The 7,617-nt window shown below is 42.8% G+C and overlaps 1 pseudogene; it reads right to left on the bottom strand.

The window, feature by feature from the left end:
* Window positions 1-2,770: 2,770 nt before the first annotated feature.
* LOC108526559 (keratin, type II cytoskeletal 8 pseudogene) lies at window positions 2,771-4,197 on the bottom strand (annotated as a pseudogene).
* Between the last annotated feature and the right edge of the window lie 3,420 nt (window positions 4,198-7,617).

Raw genomic sequence — 7,617 nt, 5'->3', positions numbered from 1 at the left:
GAAGTGAAGCCTGTCAAGGCGGTCTTTTTTCATTATATACTTTTTTTTCCAGGCAACTGTATCCAAGAGCATTAATTTTAACTGCTATCTATAAGCTATTTATATACAGTTATATCTTTGGCTGAGACATTTCCTTTGGGTTCCAGATGTATATATCCAACCACCTATTTCATATTTTCCCTTGATATGTCTCAAAGGTATTTCAGACACCTCATGTCCCAGACTCAACTGAGGCTCTTCCCCCATAAGTCCTGTCTTCTGCCAGTGGTTCCCGTCTCATCAATGACTCACATATCTTTTACTGGCCATCTTCTTTCCTACCATAGGACCTTTGCACTTCCTGATCTAGCTTCACGATATGTTCTTTCTTCTCTTACCTTGGGTAACTTCACAATTCTTTATTTGTCATATGTCTCTTCCTTAAAGAAATTTTCCATGAATCCCCAAGCCCAGATCAGCTTTTCGTATTACATTCCTTTTTACATGGAACACTGAACTCAATTGGAAGGTTTGCATGTATTCATTATCATGATTATTGAGTAAACCTCTGGGGCTCCCACTGTTTGGTCTGTCTTAGCTGCCTCCCCAGCAGAACCACCCCGTTATTGTTCCAGTGTGTTGCTAGTGCCCAGCCTAGTGTCCGACATACGTGGAGCAGAAGCTCAATCATAGCTGTTGAAATGACATATGTGTAAGCATAAATGGTTATAAACATGGTTAGCATCGAGTGTGATACAACTTACTCCCTATGTAAAATTTAAATACTTTGGGTGATTTTTCTATTTTGGGATGTGGATGATTTTATTATGTGCTGCTTTTATTTAGTGTATGGTTAATATCAGGGGAGACGTAGATTTCAGTGGCATATTGGATACTCTAATGCACCTGGAATTATTATAACACTTAAAGGCAGATAAGATCCCAGGGGCCAAACAGGAAGAAGGTAAGGAAAACTATTCCTGAAAAGTAACATCGAAAACCTCCCATTGCCTTCCTCTTTTGCAAAACAGCCTATCTCACTAAAAGCCAAAAGTTTATAATGGGATGTGGATTATTATGGTAATGTGAAGTCAAGGAGGTGATTTGAGAAGACATTATAATGTAGACAGAACCTTAGTGTATATAGACTTTGGGCAAAAGTCTCTTCCTTGGAGATAGGCTTTAAATGTTGCAATGCCTGCTCTCCTGAATATGAAGGACCTTATGAGGACCATGAAAATGTTTTAAGGCTCTACAGGCAGATTTATCTTTTGTTTTTGTACATTCCCATATAATTTAGAAAGATGTTCTAACAGGGCTGGTGCAGTGGCTCACACCTGAAATCCCAACACTGTGGGAGGCTGATATGGGATGATCTCTTGAAGCCAGGGGTTCAAGACCAGCCTGGGCAACATAGCAAGATTCCATCCCTACAAAAAAAAATTAATACATTAACCCCATGTAGTAGCATGCGCCTATAGTCTCAGCTACTCAGTGGGGTTAAGGTGGGAGCATCACTAGAGCCCAGGACTTACAGGCGACAGTGAGCTATGATTGTGCTACCACACTCCAGCCTGGATGACGGAGTGAGATCCTGACTCTAAAAAAAAAAAAAGATGTTCTAATAGAATTTAGAAAATAAGAGTCCTGGGGACCAGGCGCATTGTCTCATGCCTGTAATCCCAGTACTTTGGGAGCCCAAGGCAGGAGGATCATGAGGTCAGGAGATTGAGATCATCCTGGCCAACACGGTGAAACCCTGTCTCTACTAAAATACAAAAAATGAGCTGGGTATGGTGGCACAAGCCTGTAGTCCCAGCTACTCAGGAGGCTGAAGCAGGGGAATTGCTTGAACCCAGGAGGCAGAGGTTGCAGTGAGCTGAGATCGTGCCACTGCACTCTAGCCTGGCAACAGAGCAAGACTCCATCTCAAAAAAAAAAAAAAAAAAAAAGTCCTGGCAAAGGTAACCAAGGGACATTGAAACCATCCAAGAAGGATGATGGCAAACATTTATATAGCAGTGATTATAGTCCGGGAAATGTTCCAAGGGCTTAACATATATTAGCTATTTTGATCCTGAACACGACCTTATAAAAGAAGTACTATTTTTATTCTTATTTTGGAGATGAGGAAACAAGAGCAGAAGGGAGCTAAGTAACTTATGCAAGATGATTACTATGTGCCATGGTTATGAACTTTCTCAACAGGAAACGAATTTAGACATGAAAAAAAGGCAGACTACCGTGTTCCATAAAATGAACAAATAAGAGTAGGAGAAAGGAAACCTGCTGACGACCCAGAATTAAGATAGACTCTTAATGGGGTGGTTGTTGACTTAGAACTGGGGAGGGGCACAGTTCTTGCTTTGCAAATTTGCCTCCTCTGAAGGTTTTCTTACTCCTTGTGTGAGTATTTTCATCTGTCTATATATGTCCTAACATTCTGCAGATTCTTCTCAGCACATTGAAAATATGAAGAAAATCCTCATTGGCCTATAGAATGAGACTAACAGGCCCTTGTGGGACTGATTTTTTATTTTTTATTTTTTTTAAAGAACTACCTGAGGTTTTATTTTGGACACACACACAAAAAAGCAATTGAATTGTTTTGTAGCTGGAGGCATGGGCAAGGGGGGTCCCCAGGCAGTAAACTTCCCCATGGGTGGGCTGAGAGCTAGGGGTGAGCCTCAGATGGGTCTCCTGTTCCCTTTGCTCCCCTGCACAGCTGCCTCCCTCCTGGGCTCTGGGGCAGCCACAGGAGGGGCAGTCTGGGAGGGGCTGCCGCAACTGTTCACTTGGGCAGAACGTCAGAGGACTTGGACACCAGCTTCCCATCGCGGGTCTTGATCTTCACAACTATGGCCCTGGTGGAACTGGTGTGGCTGAAAGAGCTGGAGCCCGCGCCAGAGCCAGAGCTGGAGCCCAGGCCGTAACTGAGGCCAGGGCTTGTGAGGCCCCCATAGGCTGAGCTCAAACCACCTGCATAGCCACTGGTGGTCTTCGTATGGATAAACATGTTCTGCATCCCAGACTCCAGCTGGCTCTCCTTGTCCTCCAGCAGCTTCCTGTAGGTGGTGATCTCGATGTCCAGGGCCAGCTTGATGTTCATCAGTTCCTGGTACCCACGCAGCTAATGTGCCGTGTCCTGCTTGGCCAGCTGCAGGGCGGCCTACAGCTCAGACAGCTTGGCGTTGGCATCCTTAATGGCCAGCTCCCCGCGCTGCTCTGCATCTGCGATGGCAGCCTCCAGGGAAGCCCTCTGACTTTTGAGGCCCTCAGTCTCAGCCTGGAACCAGCTAATGTTGCGGTTCATCTCGGAGATCTCCGTCTTTGCATGCCGCAGGTCGTCCCAGCGCTTCCCAGCCAGCATCTGCAGCTCCTTATACTTGATCTGGTCCATGCTCTCAGCCTCAGCCAGGCTGCGGTTGGCGATCACCTCATACTGAGCCTTGACCTCAGCGATGATACTGTCCATGTCCGGGGGCAGCTGTTGTCCATGGATAGCACCGCAGACGTGTCCAAGATCTGGGACTGCAGCTCCTGGATCTCCTCTTCATACAGCTGCCTGAGGAAGTTGATCTCATCAGTCAGCCCTTCCATTAGAGACTCCAGCTCTACCTTGTTCATGTAAGCTTCATCCACATCTGAGGACAAATTCATTCTCCATCTCTGTACGCTTATTGATTTCATCCTCATGCTTGTTCTTGAAGTCCTCCACCAGCCCGTGCATGTTCCCCAACTCTGACCGCAGCTTCACCTTCTCCTGGCCCAGAGTCTCCAGCTGCTGCATAAGGTTGTTGAGGTAGCTCTCGAACATATTGTCCATGTTGCTCCGAGCCATCTTTTGCTGCTGCAGGAGGTTCCACTTGGTCTCCAGCACCTTGCTCTGCTGCTCCAGGGACCTTACCTTGTCAATGAAGGAAGCAAACTTCTTGTTGAGGGTCTTGATCTGCTCCTTTTCCTGGGTGTGCATGGCCTGGATGCTGAGGTCCACCTCCAGGTTGAGGTTGACCATGACGGCAGCATGCTGCTGGCCCCACCATAGCCTCTGCCCAGGCCAGCCTGGAAGCTGCTGCTGCCCACTCCGGAGAAGCTGAAGGAACTGATGCTGGCATCGAGCCCACTTGTGTGGGAGCAGCTGCTGAAAGCCTGGGGGCCAGAGGTGGACACCTTGTCGGACTTCTGGGTCACCCTGATGGACATGGTGGAGGAAGGAGTGGAGGCAGAGGGGCTGAGCAAGGTTAGGGGTTCCAGAAGGAGTGGAGAAGCTGCTTCTTGGTCTGAAATTTTTTTCTTTTCAAACACTGAGGTGGGGTGGAATCTGAGAGCATGAAAATATTGCGATCACAGGTGGGATCCAGCTACATGTGGATCTTTGCCATTTTACTTGGAATCGAGGACAATTTGGATCATCCACTAGTTGTGTCTCAGAAAGCACAATACTGGGAAAGACCATTCTCCTCTTTGCAGAGAGAGAACATACAAGAAAAAATAAGGGCATTCTTCATGTAGCTTGATTCACTTCTCCAGTGACACAGATATCCAAAATTGAAGCAATTTGACAAGAGCTAAAGTTCTGAATGTTAGTGACAGTGGGAATATACTCAGAAGACGCACTTAGTGTCAGAAAAGTTGGGAGACAAATGTTCAAGATCCTGAAAGCAGTAAATGGCAGCTGTAAGGCTCTATGGCAGCCCAGGAAACAGCAGCCCAGGGGCCCACATAAGAACCCCACATGAGAACACTGGAGGACAGTGGCAGGAACAACGTGTCGGTGATGGGTCCTTCTGGAGGCCTGCAGTGTCAGAGCCACCCCACTCCCTGAGCCTCTTGTGATTCTAGGTCAGGGATCACTGGAAGCAGTTCACTAGGAAAATGCTTGGGCTGCTGACTCACTCCCCAGGGAGAGTTGGATATGTGAGCAACTGCAGCACACAGGTCTTGCAGCACACACTGGAGACAGCTGGGGAGGAGTGGAAGGTGGTGACCACATGAAAAGAAGAGATTTGAGTGAATTCTGAAGATTAGGAGCTGGTGCAAGAAAGTCAGACATGATCAAAGACACAATGAAAGATGAGAATGGATAAAAGTATCTTCTAAGAGGCAAGAGAGTGGGATGAGATCAAGTTACCATTAGGGACAACACGTGGAGATGCAAAAGGTGCTCTGAGATGTCCTCTTATTGCAGGGTTGACTTAGGTGAAAAAGATCTGGGAAGCCTACCCTTCATGGCTCCAGATAAGGGTGTATGGAGGTCAGTTCCATATGAGGACATAAAATAAACCGTGCATAAACAGAAAGATATACTAAATTCCTGAATGAGAAAATTTAATATTATGAAAGTATGAATTTTCCCATTAATATAAAAATTGAATGCAATTCAAATGAGGACATTGATATGTGTGCTTAAATTGGATTAAATAAACTTAAAGTTCACATGGAAGAATAAATGTTCAAGAATAGTCAAGAAAATGTGAAAAAAAGGATCTTAGAAAATGTTAAAACAGAAGTGAAGTCTCTGTAATAAAAGCAGCACAAGATTATCAAAGAAATAGGCAAAAAGATAAGTGGAACTATGTAGAATACAGTACCCCAAAATAGATTCTGCAGCCTGTGAGAATTTAATATATAAAAAATGTATTTTACTTTATCACAGAACAGTGGTTTATTTAATAAGTAATATAGGCAAAATCAGCTATGCATTGGGAAAGAATAATTTTGGTTCCTGCCTCTCATCTTATACACAAGTAAATTTCAGATGGATCAAAATCTTAAAGGTAAAGAATAAAAGGATGAAACCTTAGAAGATAATGTAGGAGATAATAGGTACAAGTTGGAGATTGATAAAGCAGGAAGCCTATAAGCTATTATAAAAATTAGTCAGATTTGATTTTTATAAATATTAAGACATTTTAAAAGGTGAACTATAAGACATACAAAAGTAAAGTACAAATAATGGATTGGGGAAAATGTGTAATGGAGCTAACAGCTGAAGGGTATATTAAGCACAAAGAACTATATTAATTATAACTGAAAAAAGATGATTGATAGAAAAATGGGTAGAGATATAAGCAGGCAAGTCACAGAACAGCAAATCCAAATGTCCTAACAGAAAAACAACAACAACAACAACAACAACAACAGATCTTTCAGCTTCCTAGCAGTCAGGGAGAAAACACATTAAACTAACAATGAGTTGCCACTGTGCACCAACGATATCAACAAAAACTACAAAGGACTTTCACCTACTGCTGGTAAGACTGTCAGGAAAACGGGATCTTCATTCACTGTTGATGAATATGTGAATTGTTCAGCTTTTTGTGAAGGCAATCTGGCAAAATCTGTTTTTTTTTTTTGTTTTTGTTTTTGTTTTTTTTAAAGCCTCCTAACACCTAATATAAAATTACCAATACAAAAAGAAGTATTCACTCAGATGTTTATTTCAGCATAATTGTAGTACCCCAAAATCCTGGAAACAAGGTAAGTACACATTAGCAGGGGAATGGTTACATAAATTGAGGTATATTGGACCAAAGAATATCATGCAGGTACTAGAGCATCAGCTAGAGCTATACTAATTGACTTGGAGGAATTTTATGAAACTGTTAAACTAGAAATGCAAGATGCAGAGGAGTACATATATGTAAGATAATCTCATTTTTGTGAAATTTATGACCAAAAAAAGCCCCTTGATTTTACATATATGTGTGTATGTATGTTGTATAGCTGTAGGTTTTACTTTTATAAAAATATGTGTTTGTTCATAAATATACACACAAAAATATTATGAAAGGATGATCACCATAAGGTCAATGGTGGTTACTGCAGGACATGAGTTTTCTGTGTCTCTAGTGTCTTTTGAGTATGAAGACAGGCCATGGAGCCATGGAGCAGAGTGAGCTCTGGAACCAGACGAGTTGGAATTGAAGGCCAGCTCAGCTGCCTTTTAACTGTGACATTTACTTAATCTCTTCGTGTCTCAGTTTCCCCACTAGTAAAATGAATTTATAAGACCTAACTCACAGGCTTGTTATGAGTATTTAATTAAACGAGTCAATATTTAAAGCACCTAGATGAGGGCCTAGCACACAGTAAGTACCATATAAATCTTTGTTAATTAAATGTTCACACGTTGCTTAATTTTGCTGTAACCGGAAGGTATTATTTATATAATCCAAAAAAAACAAAAAATGCCAGACATGGTGATTCATGCCTGCAATCCCAGCACTTTGGGAAACTCAGGCAGGTGGATCACCTGAGGTCAGGAGTTCGAGACCAGCCTGGTCAACATGGCAAAACCCTGTCTCTACTAAAAATACAAAAATTAGCCCGGTGTGGTGGCGGGCACTTATAATCCCAGCTACTCAGGAGGCTGAGGCAAGAGAATCACTTAAACCTGGTTGGGCAGAGGTTGCAGTGAGCCGAGATCACACCACTTCACTCTAGCCTGGGTGAAAGAGTGAAACTCCATTTTAAAAAAAGAAAAAAAGAAAAGAAAAGAAAAAATGTAAACGACTTTAAAGGAACAGACTTGGGTATTGTTTCAGTAGAATTTTCTGATTTGAAAAAGCATACAATTAAAAAAAAAACTTTTCCCCTTCGCTTTCTATGAGGTATGAGTGAAAAACCCAAAACTTT

This window comes from Rhinopithecus bieti, unplaced genomic scaffold (genome assembly GCF_001698545.2).
Source record: "Rhinopithecus bieti isolate Rb0 unplaced genomic scaffold, ASM169854v2 scaffold_2439, whole genome shotgun sequence".
Classification (NCBI taxonomy): Eukaryota; Metazoa; Chordata; class Mammalia; order Primates; family Cercopithecidae; genus Rhinopithecus; species Rhinopithecus bieti.
The sequence above is the reverse complement of the archived record's forward strand: the minus strand, read 5'-3'. Positions and strand labels throughout refer to the sequence as shown.